Source organism: Rhinatrema bivittatum, chromosome 4 (assembly GCF_901001135.1).
Source record: "Rhinatrema bivittatum chromosome 4, aRhiBiv1.1, whole genome shotgun sequence".
Classification (NCBI taxonomy): Eukaryota; Metazoa; Chordata; class Amphibia; order Gymnophiona; family Rhinatrematidae; genus Rhinatrema; species Rhinatrema bivittatum.
Window position 1 is genome coordinate 40,852,637 of NC_042618.1, and position 16,801 is coordinate 40,869,437.

The 16,801-nt window shown below is 52.1% G+C and overlaps 1 protein-coding gene across 5 annotated transcripts in view; it reads left to right on the top strand.

Annotated features, from left to right (window-relative positions):
* The first annotated feature begins 4,563 nt into the window (after positions 1–4,563).
* EXOC3L4 (exocyst complex component 3 like 4) overlaps positions 4,564–16,801 on the top strand; it is a 110,610-nt gene continuing 98,372 nt past the window's right edge. For 3 of the 5 annotated variants that reach the window (XM_029597999.1, XM_029598002.1, XM_029598003.1), the window contains exon 1: positions 4,564–4,822. The gene's annotated coding sequence lies outside the window, so the exon portion shown is untranslated. The remainder of the gene's footprint in view (positions 4,823–16,801) is intronic. The other 2 variants (XM_029598000.1, XM_029598001.1) reach the window with 2 other exon arrangements.

Below are 16,801 nucleotides of genomic sequence, written 5' to 3' on the forward strand. Positions count from 1 at the left end.
TCACTCACACAAGCTCATAGGCTCTCTCACATGCTCAGTCATATACACACACACACACACTCATAGGCGCTCTCACATGCTCAGTCACTTACACATGCTCATAGGCTCTCTCATATGCTCAGTCACTCACACAAGCTCATAGGCTCTCTCACATGCTCAGTCACTCACACAAGCTCATAGGCTCTCTCACATGCTCAGTCATTCACACATGCTCACAGGCTCTCTCACATGTTCAGTCATTCACACATCTTCATAAGCTCTCTCACATGCTCATAGGCTCTCTCATATGCTCAGTCACTCACACATGCTCATAGGCTCTCACACATGCTCAGTCATACACACACAGATACTCATAGACTGTCTTTCCCTTCTAGCCTCCAGGTGTGCTGAAGCATGGGGAGGGAGGACAATGCTTCTTGCTCTCGGTGGCCCTCACGGCTCCTTATTGCTGGTTGAGGGGGAGGAGGCTGATGTTCCTCGAGGCCCTTCTGCTCCTCACTGCTGCGGCAGAGAAAGGGAGGATGAGATCAATACTTTTCGCAACCCTGCAGACAGCAATGCTCTTCACTGCTGGGGAGGGTGGGACTAGGGAGAAGACTGAAGCTTTTTGCTGCCTTCTGGGCCGTGCTGCTGTTCACCACCAGGGCTAAGAGAAGGAAGTTAATGTATTTGTTTTTAAATTGTTAATTTCTCATTTTCATATTTTTATTATTCTCATTATGATTGCTTTTAAATGTCAGATTTTTAATTATGTATGTTAAACCTTCTAAACTGCTTAGACCTATACATCAAAAAAGCAAATAGAATGTTAGGAATTATTAGGAAGAGAATGGTTAATAGAACGGAAAATGTCATAATGCCTCTATATCGCTCCATGGTGAGAGCACACCTTGAATACTGTGTACAATTCTGGTCACCGCATCTCAAAAAAGATATAGTTGCGATGGAGAAGGTACAGAGAAGGGCAACCAAAATGATAAAGGGGATGGAACAGCTTCCCTATGAGGAAAGGCTGAAGAGGTTAGGGCTGTTCAGCTTGGAGAAGAGACGGCTGAGGGGGGATATGATAGAGGTCTTTAAGATCATGAGAGGTCTTGAACGAGTAGATGTGACTCGGTTATTTTCACTTTCGAATAATAGAAGGACTAGGGGGCATTCCATGAAGTTAGCAAGTAGCACATTTAAGACTAATCGGAGAAAATTCTTTTTCACTCAACGCACAATAAAGCTCTGGAATTTGTTGCCAGAGGATGTGGTTAGTGCAGTTAGTGTAGCTGGATTCAAAAAAGGTTTGGATAAGTTCTTGGAGGAGAAGTCCATTAATGGCTATTAATTTTACTTAGGGAATAGCCACTGCTACTAATTGCATCAGTAGCATGGGATCTTCTTAGTGTTTGGGTAATTGCCAGGTTCTTGTGGCCTGGTTTTGGCCTCTGTTGGAAACAGGATGCTGGGCTTGATGGACCCTTGGTCTGACCCAGCATGGCAATTTCTTATGTTCTTATGTACGTACTGTATAGGCAGTATAGAAAAAGTTTTAATAAAATCAATGGTTTTCACGGTCCAGGCTGCACTGCTGTTCACTGCTAGGGCCGGGGGGCAGGGAAGAGAAGGCTGATGTTTTTTGCATGACAGCACCTCTGGTTGTTAGCACCTATAGCCTAGGCCTTATCAGTAATAGGCTAGCTATGGCTCTGTGTGTGCCATAAGAATTGAACTGACTTAAAAGTGTGCCATGAAATAAAAAAGGTTGAGAAGCATTGATTTAGGGAATGTTACTCTGTGCTGGATGCAGTGCCCCTTCTTTCCTCCTGTGATGGAAATTGTTGAGCTATAGAGTCCTTATAAATTTTTGTTTTGTAAGGGACATTAATTATATGTATATTGTATTGTATGTTAATCAATTATGTGTCATGGACTGAATCATGCTATCTCCTGTATTGTGCTGTATTGGCATGTGTTGTGTGTATTTGGAGACCTTCAGTAGAAAGAGAAAGAGATGGAATCCTGCCTCATTAGCTGAGTTCTCAGTTGACCAACCAGTGATAGCAGGAAATTGTATAGCATGGACACAAGTTCCAGAAATGTTGGAGGATTCTGACGTGTCTCCAGAAAGTGAATGCGTTGGTCTATTACAGGAGCAGGCAACTCTGGTCCTCGAGTGCTGCAAACTGGCATGGTTTTAAACAATGAATATGCAGGAGACAGATGTGCTTACAATAGAGGCAGGGGATGAAAATATCTCATGCATATTCATTATGGACATCCTGAAAACCAGACCTGTTTGTTGCACTCAAGGACTGGCGTTTGCTTCTCCAGACTTCTAAAGTCATACTCTTTATTACTTAAATACACCTTAAAGGGGGTCATCTTACATCAAGATGATCAGATATCTTCTGTGAGTATTGGTGATTTTGAACTGCTACCTCATGCCTACCCCATAACTGAGTTTGTTACCCATTTTTCTGCAAAAATAAAAGCAAAAATCATTGGAAATTTATGAGAGAGAGAGAGAGCTGATAACTGTTGCACTCCCCCCTCCCCTCGAGTGTTTAATAAAACTATATTTTAATTTAATTTGCATGCCTGAGATTGAACTTGCTAACAACTCCATCTAAAACCCGATTAGGTGCTACATCAATAGCTGGCCTGGGAGGATAAAAAAAACCGCTCGGCTGACTGACTAGTGGCCAGATGGCAAGCCTACGCACGCACACTGTTTTACCCTCCTCACTGCCTGCAAAAATTACCAAGTGCAAATTAAGTGGGTGCTTCTAGTACGTGTACTCTTTGCTAATTTCAAAAAGAAACTTAACCGAACTTGAGGTCTCTCCAGGGCCTTTCTTCCTCTCCGGCTGCGACCCCTTTTCAAATGAGGAGGCCGATGCAATATCGGCGCGTGTAAAACAGGTGCTCATGATTGAGCGCCCGCTCTCCTAATGCGCGCCCATCCACCTCTCTCAGGCGTCCAATTTAATATTTAAATGGGCTGCCGCGGTAAAAAAAAAAAAAAAAAAAAGGAGGCGCTAGGGGGAAATGCATGCGTCCCTAGCGCCTACTTGGGATCAGGCGCTCAGGAGAGGCGACTGACCGTTCAGGTTAGGAAAACGGACGCTCGTTAATTGAGCATCCGTTTTCCTAACCTGACTGCCAGTTACTTTTTTTTATTTTTTTCACTTACTCCTTTTTCAGCTCCTCCGACTTAATATTACAGTGTCCAAGCGCGTATAGAGCCGTGCGCTCGGCTGAGCCCGCTATAATGCATCAGCCTGGATGTCGGGGGGAGCCGGAAGTGATGTGCAGTCGAGTTGCAGCCATGCTTTTCACTGCAGGCCAGGAGGAAGAGCCAGAAAACAGATTTATGGAACAGCCTCGCCTAAATTATGGGCAGGCCCATTAGAAATATTGTGTTTTGTTTTTTTATGTGCTGCCTGTGTGAGGGTAGGGACTTATTTGGGGAAGGCAGTTATCAAAGGGACTTACCTGGGTAAATGGGCCCGGCTCAGAATTGTGCTTCTCGGTCCGGGGGTCCATGGTGTGTATGTTTTTAGCTGGGTTATAAAGAGGCAATTCTCGGGGGGCGGTTAGGCCAGGGAGGAAAGCAGTGCAAGTGCATTGGATTTTCAAATCTATGGCCGCTGTTTGACTCCAGATCAACTGGAAAGCCCGCAGGCACTTTTAATGAGCAGACTTTACATGAGCTCCTTGTCAAAGAGGACCTAGCCAGGCAATTTTCTCGCTGAAAATGAGCTCTGAAGTGCATGCATTAAAAGTGCTCATGTGATTTGCAACTCTACAGCCTCCTGCATATGCTCTTAATTGAGGCAAAAGTGGCCTTACACCAATGTGACTGGAGATTATAATGCAGAGTTTTTCCTGCTTGTTTTATTGCAGGAAAGTCATATAGCTTTATAGCTTTGTATTTTGCACGGTACAGGAACAAGTGCATTTGTATTTCTCCATTCCATGCAGGTGCTGGCTGCCTGGAGGTTTCAAGTTTAATTTTTTTTGCCTCTCTGTTTTTATTTCTAATTTGTGATCACTTATTCCGTATTTAGCAAGGGCATGTCTACGTTTTGGGTGTGTGACCAAGGTGCAGTATTTTGCTGGCAAGGTATGTTGTTGTAATTAATTACCAGCACTGGGGGACTTTTTCAGGGCCCTCCGGCACAAGGGAACAGAACTGCTGACTCCGAAAGTTCAGAAAGCTGACAAAAGGGCAGCCACAGCACTGTACATGATCCCCACCCTCAGCCGGAGGGTCAGACAGGGCAACCTCCCTTCCAAGCACATCAGCCTCTGGAGTGACTTCAGCACCCGGCCAGGAAAAGCGGGCCGAAGAGCTGCTATTGTCCTCCACGAAAGCCAGGCTTGACACGGGGGGGGGGCAAGGAAGTCCTGGGGGCGATGCAGTCCCTCTGCGCCGCTGCTTCGGAGTCTGATGGCCACAGGGCCTTAACCAGAGCACAAGCTCCCCCCCCCCCCCCCCCCCACGCGGTTTGCCGCTGCTCTCCCCCTTTATTCCGCCTGGGGGCGCTCAGGTGAGCTGCATTCCTGGCTGCAGAGTCCGAAAGCGAAAGGAAGCCAGCTCCCGCCGCTCTCAGGCAAGAGGGTTAAACTGCAAAGTCTCGTCCTTCCCGTATGTCACCGAGGTGACGGCAGCAATGAGACGGCATCCCTCCTCGGCGTTACAAAGAGACGGGATTTAAACTTTCTGACACAGGGGAAATCATCCAAGCACATTCTCGGTCATTTCCTAACCGAGGCTTGGAAAGTCCCTAGGAGGAGGAGGAGCATCGCCTGCCAGGTATTCAGGTAACAGGTGCGATCTGAAATGCGAATATTTATTTGCAGAATGGGTATCGAATTATGCAGCAGAATAAGGTGAGAAATTGAAGTGTGGGCTAATTGAATGTACCTGTAATCCACTGGTTGTTCAGTTTAAGTAGCGACCTGGACATGTTTTACTCAGACACATACTGAAAGGAAACTGAAAGCCAGTAAAACGAAATTATAAGAGACTCCCAGACTGTGTGTACTATACGCACGGTCTGCTTCTCTTTCTTCTCAGACTGCGCGCACATTCTGGGTCTGGGAGAAAGCATTGTTTGAAGGCCCCCCCCCCAGTGAGTGCTAGAAAGAAAAACGGGAAAGCAAAGCAATATAAAATTGAAATTGCCCCAATAAAAAGTATCCAAAGAGATTCTGCACTTTCTTTTCCTGAGGATACCTTTTCCAACCAAACTGTCAGGCCAATACAGTATGGAGCGCACTGTTAAGCCGCCATTGAACGTGCTTTTTCCCTTACCCCTTATTCAGTAAGGGGTGGAAAACGCACGTCCAACCCGCCGAACCTAATAGCGCCCTCAACATGCAAATGCATGTTGATGGCCCTATTAGGTATTCCCGCGCAATTCAGTAAGTAAAATGTGCAGCCAAGCCGCACATTTTATTTCAGAAATTAGCGCCTACCTAAAGGTAGGCGCTAATTTCTTTGGGCACCGGGAAAGTGCACAGAAAAGCAGTAAAAATTGGCGATATTAAGTTGGAGGTCCTGAAGGGTAAAAAAAAGTAAAATAAATAAATAAATAAAAAATTTGAAGTCGGCCAGCAGCTGTAGGGTCAAAAACCGGACGCTCAATTTTGCCGGCATCCGGTTTCTGAGCCCGTGGTTGTCAGCGGGCTCGAGAACTGACGCCGGCAAAATTGAGCGTCGGCTGTCAATGTTGCGATTCCGGGCCGCCCCCGGAATCGCCACCCACCTGGTCGCGCGTCCGCTCGGGCCCCGTGCTCCCCGGGCCTCCGGGGATCTCTGCCGCCGCAGGCCCGGCGTCTCCCTACCTCGCCCGGGCCTGCAGTGCCTTCAGTTCCTGCTCCTTCGCTTCGCCGGAGCAGCCGGCGCCTCGCGGTGCTAAGCCCCGCCCCCTAGACGCGCGCGTCTAGGGCTAGTATTTAAAGGGGCCAGCGCGGGAAACCTCAGGGACGCCCCCTGATGACATCAGACGCTGCAGGGTACTTAAACCCTGCAGCTGGACCAGGACATCGCCTTGCAACGAGGTTCCCAGGTTCGTCCTGCTCCCAGTTGCTGTGTTCCTGCTCATCGCTTGATCTCCTGGTTTTCGACTTCGGATTGGCTTGTGGTTCTTCCTGGCTTCTGACTCTGGTTTGGCTTCGGTGACTTCTGGCTCTCGACTCGGCTTGGCTTTCGGTACTTCTCTGGCTCTTGACTTGGACTGGCTAACGACGATCCTCTGGCTCTAGACGCGGACTGGCTGACGGCGATTCTCCGGCACCTGACCCTGGCCTGGTGAGCTCGACTCCGTCGGTAGAGATCTCCTAAGTCCCAGCGGCCGGGTTCCTACGGGCTCCTCCCGGGGGGACACCGGCTTCCAGGGTGAATCGCCTAAGTCCCAGCGGCCGGACTCCTACGAGCTCCTCTCGGGGGAGTACCGGCTTCCAGGGTGAAGATCCTCTTCCACCGGGTCAGCCTCTCCTCCTGGCCCTTGGTCGCATAGGGCCCTTCGTGTCCTCCTCTCAGCTGTCCGCGAGCCTGTCTTCGCCGCCTCCCGGTTGGAACCGGTGTCTCTACCTCTCTAAGGTATTCCATCTCCTGGTTCCGATCGGCCCAAGGGTCCACGAAGCTGACAGATTGCAAGGCCATGGACCCGGCGGACCTTGCCGGTCTCAAGGCTATTCCAGGCCTGGCCCAGAAGTTGCAGCAACAACAGAGCTGCCTCGACACGCTCATGTCGACAGTACAACGTCTGGCAGATCGCGTTGATGGAGCCTCCGCAGCAAGTTCCCGGGCGTCCATGTCCCAGGCCAGTCCCAACTTCGCCGCTCCCGTACAGATGCCCGCTCCATCCCGATATTCAGGGGATCCGAAGGCATGCCGGGGGTTCCTCAATCAATGCTACATCCGCTTCGATCTACTACCCGCCCAATTCCCTACGGACCGAGTCAAAACGACCTTTATAATCTCCCTCCTGGAGGGGAGACCTCTGTCTTGGGCTTCAGCTCTTTGGGAACGACAGGATTCCCGACTGAATAATCTGGTTCAGTTTGTCAAAGCCTTCCGCAGAGTCTTCGACGAGCCTTCCCGGGCCTCCATGGCCGCTTCCGAACTGCTTCAGCTCCGGCAGGGCAATCGGCCCCTAGAGGAGTACGCCACAGAGTTCCAGACCCTGGCCACTGAGCTGGCCTGGGGGACCGACAGCTTGCACGGCATCTTCATGGAAGGCATCTCTCCTCGTCTTCAGGATGAGCTCGCCGGCCGTGACCTCCCCGACGACCTTCAAGAGCTCATTGAACTAGCTGGGCGCGTAGACCGACGAATTCAGCGTCGGTTCCGAGAGCGACGGCCTACTCAGGGCCAAACCACACGCAGGATCACTCCGCCTCGAGTCCGGACGTCTCCGCCTGCAGCTACCACTCCATCTACCGAGGAACCCATGCAGTTGGGTCGTGGTCCCCTATCTTCTGAGGAACGCCGACGCCGCCGTACCCAAGGACTGTGTCTACTGCGGGGGCCAGGGGCATTTTCTGGCCCGCTGTACCGAGCGTCCGGGAAACGCCCGAACCTAGAGCTCAGCGGGGAGTTGACTCTAGGCAACATTTCACCTAGCTCCCCATGTACCGTTCCGGTACGCCTGTGTCTTCCGGAGGGAGGCTTCGACACCCTAGCCTTACTTGATTCTGGGTCCGGGGGGGAATTTCGTCCTCCAGGAGCTGGTACAACAGCTACAGCTCGAGGTTTGCCCGCAAGAACCGCCTGTGCGGGTTTCCTCCATTCAAGGGAGCCCTCTTCCTGGTATCATATCCACTCGCACCAGCCCTCTGAAGCTTCAGGTGGGAGCCCTCCACCAGGAGGAAATCTCGTTTCTTATCCTGGAAAAATCCATCCACCCAGTCATCCTGGGCTTACCCTGGCTTAGGGAGCACTCTCCGGTGATCGATTGGAGGTCTCTACAGATTACCTCCTGGAGTTCTGCGTGCCACCGTCATTGCCTTCCTGCACGCCCGCTACAACCCATTTCGCTCTGCACGGCCTCGTTAACAGTACCTCCACAGTACCATGCCTTTCAGGATGTTTTCTCCAAAGAGAAGGCAGAGTTACTCCCAGAGCATCGCCCGTTCGATTGCGCAATCGACTTGCTCCCGGACACCACGCCCCCCCGTGGGAGAGTATATCCTCTGTCCTTACCAGAGACCAAGGCTATGTCCGCCTACATTAAAGAAAACCTGGACCGAGGGTTCATCAGACCGTCTAACTCCCCGGCTGGAGCCGGCTTCTTCTTCGTGGCCAAAAAGGATGGGTCTCTCCGGCCCTGTATTGATTACCGGGGCTTGAACCAGATTACCCGGCGAGACCGCTATCCATTGCCTCTGATTCCGGAGCTCCTGGATCGCCTGCAAGGAGCTCGCATTTTCACCAAGTTGGACCTTAGGGGGGCATACAACCTCGTACGAATTCGACCAGGCGACGAGTGGAAGACCGCCTTTAATACCAGGGACGGCCATTACGAGTACCTCGTCATGCCCTTCGGTCTCTGCAACGCCCCAGCGGTGTTCCAAAACTTAATGAACGAGGTGCTACGGGACCTCTTGTACACATCCGTCATTGTGTACCTTGACGATGTGTTGATCTACTCCCGGAACCTCGAGGAACATCGGCAGCATGTACGACAGGTTCTGCAAAAACTGAGGGAAAACCAACTGTATGCGAAGTTGGAGAAATGCCAGTTTGAGGAAGAATCTCTGCCCTTTCTGGGATACATCGTATCCTCCACCGGCTTCCGCATGGACCCTGAGAAGGTTGCTGCCATCCGGAACTGGCCCCAACCGGTGGGAGTGAAGGCGATCCAACGGTTCTTAGGCTTCGCCAACTTCTACCGTCACTTTATTCCACACTACTCCTCCCTGGTGGCGCCATTAACGGCCCTCACACGCAAAGGCGCCGACGCACGAAACTGGTCTTCCGCCGCCATCCAGGCCTTCCAGGACCTTAAAGAGGCCTTTCTGCAGGACACTTGCCTCCGACACCCGGATCCCTTACGTCCATTCGTTTTGGAAGTGGATGCCTCCAACGTGGCCGTGGGAGCCGTCCTGTCCCAAGCCTCCAAAGACGGGAAAACCCGACCATGCTCCTACTTCTCCCGAAAGTTTTCACCTGCTGAGAAAAATTACGGAATAGGAGACAAGGAGCTATTGGCCATTAAGCTGGCCTTCGAAACTTGGCGTCAGTGGTTAGAGGGGGCCCAACATCCCATCGTGGTGTACACGGACCACAAGAACCTCGAGTACTTGTCCCATGCTCAGAGGCTCAATCCACGGCAAGCACGCTGGTCCCTCTTTTTCAGCAGGTTCAATTTTGTTCTCCAATATCGGCCAGCAGCCAAGAATACCAGGGCAGATGCCCTCTCACGTGTTTCGGAGAGTGAAGATGGTCCCAACCCTCCGCAATACATTCTGGATCCGGCAAAGGTCCAACTGGCGGCCACCGAACTAGCACCGGCAGGGACTACGGTGGTTCCCGTACGTGCCCGAAGGAGGGTCCTGGCGTGGGCACACGATTCTTTGACGGCGGGGCACCCCGGGGTAGCCCGGACTCTCCAGCTCCTGACTGAGTTTTACTGGTGGCCGAAGGTAAAGGAGGATGTCCGCCTTTACGTCCAGTCATGCCCCACATGTGCGCAGCAGAAACCGTTGCCTGGTCGCCCCTGGGGACTCCTTCAGCCTCTCCCTGTACCCGCGGAGCCGTGGACCCACATCTCCACAGACTTCATCGTCGAGTTGCCTCCCTCACAAGGGAAAACGGTTGTCTGGGTCACGGTTGACCGCTTTTCTAAAATGGCTCATTTTGTGCCATTAGCGAAGCTACCCTCGGCTCCTGAGTTGGCAGACCTCTTCGTCCATCATGTCTTCCGCCTACACGGTCTGCCTCAGCATATCACCTCAGACCGTGGGCCCCAGTTTACGGCCAAGTACTGGCGGGCGCTCTGCAAGAAGTTTGGGATTCAGGTAGACCTGACTACGGCGTTCCACCCCCAGGGCAATGGTCAAGTGGAACGCACGAACCGAACCCTGAAAACGTTTCTCCGCGCTTTTGTAGGGGAGCAGCAGGACAACTGGGTGGCTCTCCTCCCCTGGGCCGAATTCTCGTACAAACCGGCATCGACACTCTGCTACGCAACAGTCTCCCTTCAAGATGGTATATGGAAAGGTCCCTAAACCACCATTACCGTTGCCTGTCTCCACCTCCTCGCCAGCAGCGCAACTGACGGCCAGCCAGATTCAGCAGCTTTGGCACTCCACGCAAGAGCAGCTCCGCCATACCGCCGCACGCTTCAAGACTTACGCGGACAAGTCTCGGCGACCTGCTCCGGTATTTCTGCCCGGTTCCAGGGTGTGGCTCTCTACCAGGAACATCCAGCTCAGGATTCCCTCCATGAGATTAGCTCCCCGCTACATCGGACCTTTTCGGGTAGCCGAACGGGTTGGCGCGGTTTCCTACCGCTTACGTCTCCCATCTACCCTTCGGATACACGACGTCTTCCACGTTTCTCTCCTCAAACCAGTGGTCCTCTCTCGCTTTCGGCCTCTGCCTCCGGAGCCTTCCGAGGTTGCTTCTGATCCTGGGACCACGTACACGGTGAAAGAAGTCTTGGACGTTCGGTTCCGTCGTCATCGCTGGGAGTATCTTCTCTCCTGGGAAGGATACGGCCCTGAAGAGAACTCATGGGAGCCCTCCGCCCACATTCTGGATAAGGACCTCCTTCATCGATTCCATATGGCGCATCCTGATAAGCCGCGACCCCCCGGGAGGGGGCGTAGGAGGGGGGGTACTGTTGCGATTCCGGGCCGCCCCCGGAATCGCCACCCACCTGGTCGCGCGTCCGCTTGGGCCCCGTGCTCCCCGGGCCTCCGGGGATCTCTGCCGCCGCAGGCCCGGCGTCTCCCTACCTCGCCCGGGCCTGCAGCGCCTTCAGTTCCTGCTCCTTCGCTTCGCCGGAGCAGCCGGCGCCTCGGCTAGTATTTAAAGGGGCCAGCGCGGGAAACCTCAGGGACGCCCCCTGATGACATCAGATGCTGCAGGGTACTTAAACCCTGCAGCTGGACCAGGACATCGCCTTGCAACGAGGTTCCCAGGTTCGTCCTGCTCCCAGTTGCTGTGTTCCTGCTCATCGCTTGATCTCCTGGTTTTCGACTTCGGATTGGCTTGTGGTTCTTCCTGGCTTCTGACTCTGGTTTGGCTTCGGTGACTTCTGGCTCTCGACTCGGCTTGGCTTTCGGTACTTCTCTGGCTCTTGACTTGGACTGGCTAACGACGATCCTCTGGCTCTAGACGCGGACTGGCTGACGGCGATTCTCCGGCACCTGACCCTGGCCTGGTGAGCTCGACTCCGTCGGTAGAGATCTCCTAAGTCCCAGCGGCCGGGTTCCTACGGGCTCCTCCCTGGGGGACACCGGCTTCCAGGGTGAATCGCCTAAGTCCCAGCGGCCGGACTCCTACGAGCTCCTCTCGGGGGAGTACCGGCTTCCAGGGCGAAGATCCTCTTCCACCGGGTCAGCCTCTCCTCCTGGCCCTTGGTCGCATAGGGCCCTTCGTGTCCTCCTCTCAGCTGTCCGCGAGCCTGTCTTCGCCGCCTCCCGGTTGGAACCGGTGTCACAACCTCTCTAAGGTATTCCATCTCCTGGTTCCGATCGGCCCAAGGGTCCACGAAGCTGACAGTCAAACCCGCTGACAGCTGCTGCTCCTGTCCAAAAAGAGGCGCTAGGGACGTGCTAGTGTCCCTAGCACCTCTTTTTACCGCGGACCCTAATTTAAATTAATTAATTTACTGTATCGCGCGCACAGGACACTCTCCTGTGCGCGCGCCGGGAGAGCGGGCGCTCACCCACTCTCCTGCGATTTTTACTGTATCGGCCCGAATGTGGGTAAAAGCACCCTCCTTATGGAAGTATGCATGTAATTTTACCCACAAACAGAGTGGGCAATTTTCAGCAACTGATTTATGCAAATAAACACTTTTTGCCCATGGAAATCACAGGAAAATTGCACTTCCTGTTCTTGATTGCAACCCACAAAAGAAGTGAGGAATTTCATGCATGTGTCTTACAATTGCTCCCGGTGTGAGTTAGTGTGTGTGTCTGTGTGTCTGTGCAGGGCTGTCACCAGGGGGCAAGTAAGTCAGACGATAATTCTGGGATGCCAAGCAGGCGAGGGAGAGGAGGGTGCCGAGATAGAAGGGCAGCACCCCTCTGCTACTGGCACCTCTTCTCTCCAAGGTCCAGATTAAAAATGCGGGTGCCCATAGGCAGGTGGGCTGGGGAGGAGGGAGACCTACCACCGAAATCACCGAACTGTGCAATGTAAGGGGGATAACCTCTTCAAAATCATCAGAGTATGCAGCAGGCTCCCTGCCCAGATTCTCCCTTCTCCCAGCGTTGCGTCCCCCTTCACCTTGGGACTTCTTCATTGGATGCCCACAGCAGCAACCGTGCTTGTAGAAATCATCGGGGGATCCTGTCCACCAGAGTGCCTTCAAAGGCCCTGCGGCCTGGCTCCCCAGAGTCCTGGCTCCCCACCCCTCACACAGGTTTCCGTGGTAACAGGAAGCCCTGTGTAGGAGGAGGGGCCAGGGCAGCCGCAGGGCCTGTGAGCATGTACTAGCTCACACACCCCATCCGTTGCTGTTTGTTGCTGCTGAGGGCATCAGCAGGACCAAACGGAAGCATGGTGGTGGCGGCTGCTGTGCTGCCTATGTAAATTTGGTGCCAGGAGGTAGTTGCCTACATTGCCTATTTCTAAATCCAGGCCTCTCCACCCCCCTACTGTGGCCCGTGAAGTTTGAACCTCTCAGGGCTTCATAAATGCTAAGTGCCTCCTTCTTCATGTTATGCTCAGGCTTGTGGACCCTTGGCCGACGAGAGTCCGTAGGCTCTCTCGTCGGGTGGCGAGGCAGAACAGGAGGCGGGACCAGCTGACCCTTGGCACTGGAAGCTGAGGCGAACACGGAGGCGATGAAGAGACGAGATGAGGTGCTGTGTCTTCACCACTGGTGGTCTGCGGTCCCCCCAGGAGGAGCCCGTAGGGACCCGGGCCGCTGGGACTTAGGCGGGCCCTTGGAGACGGTAGTCTAGAAGAAGTCCTAGGTCGAGTGCCAGAGGGTCGTCGCTCACCAGTCCAAAGTTGTACGCCAGAGGATCACCACTTGCCAATCAGAAGTCAGGAACCAGAGAATCACCGTCAGCCAATCCGAAGTCAGGAACCAGAGAATCACCGTAAGCCAATCCGAAGTCAGGAACCAGGAAGACGAAGCAGGAACCAGAAGCCAAGCTCAAGGAACTCACCGAAGCAAGCAGACTGGACAAAGCTCACAGGAGACATTGCCAAGTCGAGGAATGAGCAGAGGAAGCCTCCTTAAATACTTCCTCTGCTCTGGATCATTGGAAGCAGGTGAGTATCATTATAGGGATCAGGTCCCTTTAAATCCAGCAGGGGGGCGTGGCCTCACGCCTAAAGATGACGGCGGCCATCTTGGATTTCCGAGGAGGAGGAAAGCCAGCAGAGCGCCGTGAGGGAGGAGCAGGGACGGTTCCCCAGCGGGCAGCCAGACTGCGGAGCATCCCCGAGGTGATGGGCACCGGCCCCGGGGAGCGTTTCAGAGGTTGCCATGGAGGTAGGGGGCCGCGCCCGTGGACGGCCACAGGCGCGGGATGCAACACTTGAAATAGATGACCAGTAAACTGGGCAAGCTGAAGAAGGAAGACCAAAGGCACTGGTGCCATGACAAAATTGCTGAACATACAGATAAGCATAGTTTTATTGGGACAAAGCCAACATGGATTTAGCCAAGGGAAGTCTTGTCTCACAAATGTGCTACTTTTTTTGAGGACGTAAATTAACATGTATGTAAAGGTGAGCCAGTTGATATAGTGGATCTGGATTTCTAGAAAGCATTTGACAAAGTGCCTCATGAGAGACTTCTCAGGAAATTAAAAAGTCATGAGATGGGGGGCAGTGTCCTATTCTGGATTGCCAACTGGTTAAAAGATAAAAAAACCAAGAGTAGGGCTAAATACTGTAAATAGTACATTTTCCCAATAGATAAAGGTGAATAGTGGAGAGCCCCAGGGATCTGTTCTGGAACTGCTGCTTTTTAATTTATTTATAAACGACCTGGAAATGAGAACAAGTGAGGTGATCAGATTTGCAGATGACAAAATTATTCAAAGTTGTTAAATCACAAGAGGACTGTGAGAAATTGCAAGAGGACATTGCAAAAATGGGAGAGAGGACATGCAAATGGCAAATGAAATTTAATTTAGACAAGTACAAAGTGATGCACTTAGGAAGAGTGTAACCCAAATTATGGCTATAAAATGCAAGGTTCCATATTAGGGGTCACCACTCGGGAAAAGGATCTAGATGTCATCGTTGAAAATACGTTGAAATCTTTTGCTCAGTGTGCAGCAGCAGCAGCAGCCAAGAAAGCAAATAGAAAGCTAGGGATTATTAGGAAAGGAGCAGAGAATAAAACAGAGAATATCATAATGCCTCTGTATTGCTCCTCGGTGCGATCTCATCTTGAGTATTGTGTGCAGTTCTGGTCACCGCAGAAATAGAAAAGGTACAGAGAAGGGTGAACAAAATGAAAAAGGGGATGGAACAACTCCCCTATGAAGAAAGGCTGTTCAGCTTGAAGAAGAGACGGCTGAGGGGGGATATGATGGAAGTCTTTAAAATGAGTGGAATAGAACGAGTAAACATTAATCAGTTGTTTAGTCTTTCGAAAAGTTCAAAGACCAGAGGACACACAATGAAGTTACTGGGTAATACATTTAAAACTAATAAGAGAAAGAGGTGAAGGAAAAAGGTGCAAGGGGACTTGGGGATGGGAGAGAGAGCAAGGACTCTGAGATTTGGTGGGGAGAACAAGAGGGCAATGAGGTAGTGTGAGGAGAGAGCATTGGGGAGCAGGCAGAATCGGGGGGGGGGGGGGGGAGAGAGAGAATGAAGGCTCAGAGTCTGAGCAGATCAAGGGGGGAGAGAGAGCAGAGGCTCTGACATTGAATGGGGAAAATTAAACCCATGAATGGGTGGGGAAGGAGACTGGGGACTGAGAGACTGGAGTGGACAGGTATGTGCTGGCTATTTAGGTAGAACTAGGATCTAGAGATGTGAATCGTGTGATCGATCGTCTTAACGATCGATTTCGGCTGGGGGGGGAGGGAATCAGATCGTCGCGGTTTTGTTTTTTTAAATATCGTGTAAATCGTAAATCGGGGGAGGGCGGGAAAACCGGCACACTAAAACATCCCTAAAACCCACCCCGACCCTTTAAAATAAATCCCCCACCCTCCCGAACCCCCCCAAAATGCCTTAAATTACCTGGGGTCCAGAGGGGAGGTCCCGGTGTGATCTTTTACTCTCGGGCCTCCGGTGCGTTGTAGAAATGGCGCCGGCGCCATTTTGTTTTTTGTCCCCCGACGTCAGGAGCGTAGGAGATCGCTCCCGGACCCCCGCTGGACCCCCAGGGACTTTTGGCCAGCTTGGGGGGGCCTCCTGACCCCCACAAGACTTGCCAAAAGTCCAGCGGGGGTCCGGGAGCGACCTCCTGCATTCGAATCATTTTGCCGTACAAAATGGCGCCGGCCATACACCGTATGGCCGGTAACATTTTGTACGGCAAAACGACGTCAGGAGCGCAGGAGATCGCTCCTGGACCCCCGCTGGACCCCCAGGGACTTTTGGCCAGCTTGGGGGGGGCCTCCTGACCCCCACAAGACTTGCCAAAAGTCCGACGTCAGGAGCGTAGGAGGTCGCTCCCGGACCCCGCTGGACATTTGGCAAGTCTTGTGGGGGTCAGGAGGCCCCCGAAGCTGGCCAAAAGTCCCTGGGAGTCCCTGGGGGTCCGGGAGCGATCTCCTACACTCCTGACGTCGGGGGACAAAAAACAAAATGGCGCCAGGGCCATTTCTACAACGTACCGGAGGCCCGAGAGTAAAAGATCACACCGGGACCCCCCCACTGGACCCCAGGTAAGAACATAAGAACATAAGAAAATGCCATACTGGGTCAGACCAAGGGTCCATCAAGCCCAGCATCCTGTTTCCAACAGTGGCCAATCCAGGCCATAAGAACCTGGCAAGTACCCAAAAACTAAGTCTATTCCATGTAACCATTGCTAATGGCAGTGGCTATTCTCTAAGTGAACTTAATAGCAGGTAATGGACTTCTCCTCCAAGAACTTATCCAATCCTTTTTTAAACACAGCTATACTAACTGCACGAACCACATTCTCTGGCAACAAATTCCAGAGTTTAATTGTGCGTTGAGTAAAAAAGAACTTTCTCCGATTAGTTTTAAATGTGCCCCATGCTAACTTCATGGAGTGTCCCCTAGTCCTTCTACTATCCGAAAGAGTAAATAACCGATTCACATCTACCCGTTCTAGTCCTCTCATGATTTTAAACACCTCTATCATATCCCCCCTCAGTCGTCTCTTCTCCAAGCTGAAAAGTCCTAACCTCTTTAGTCTTTCCTCATAGGGGAGTTGTTCCATTCCCCTTATCATTTTGGTAGCCCTTCTCTGTACCTTCTCCATCGCAATTATATCTTTTTTGAGATGCGGCGACCAGAATTGTACACAGTATTCAAGGTGCGGTCTCACCATGGAGCGATACAGAGGCATTATGACATTTTCCGTTTTATTCATCATTCCTTTTCTAATAATTCCCAACATTCTGTTTGCTTTTTTGACTGCCGCAGCACACTGAACCGACGATTTCAATGTGT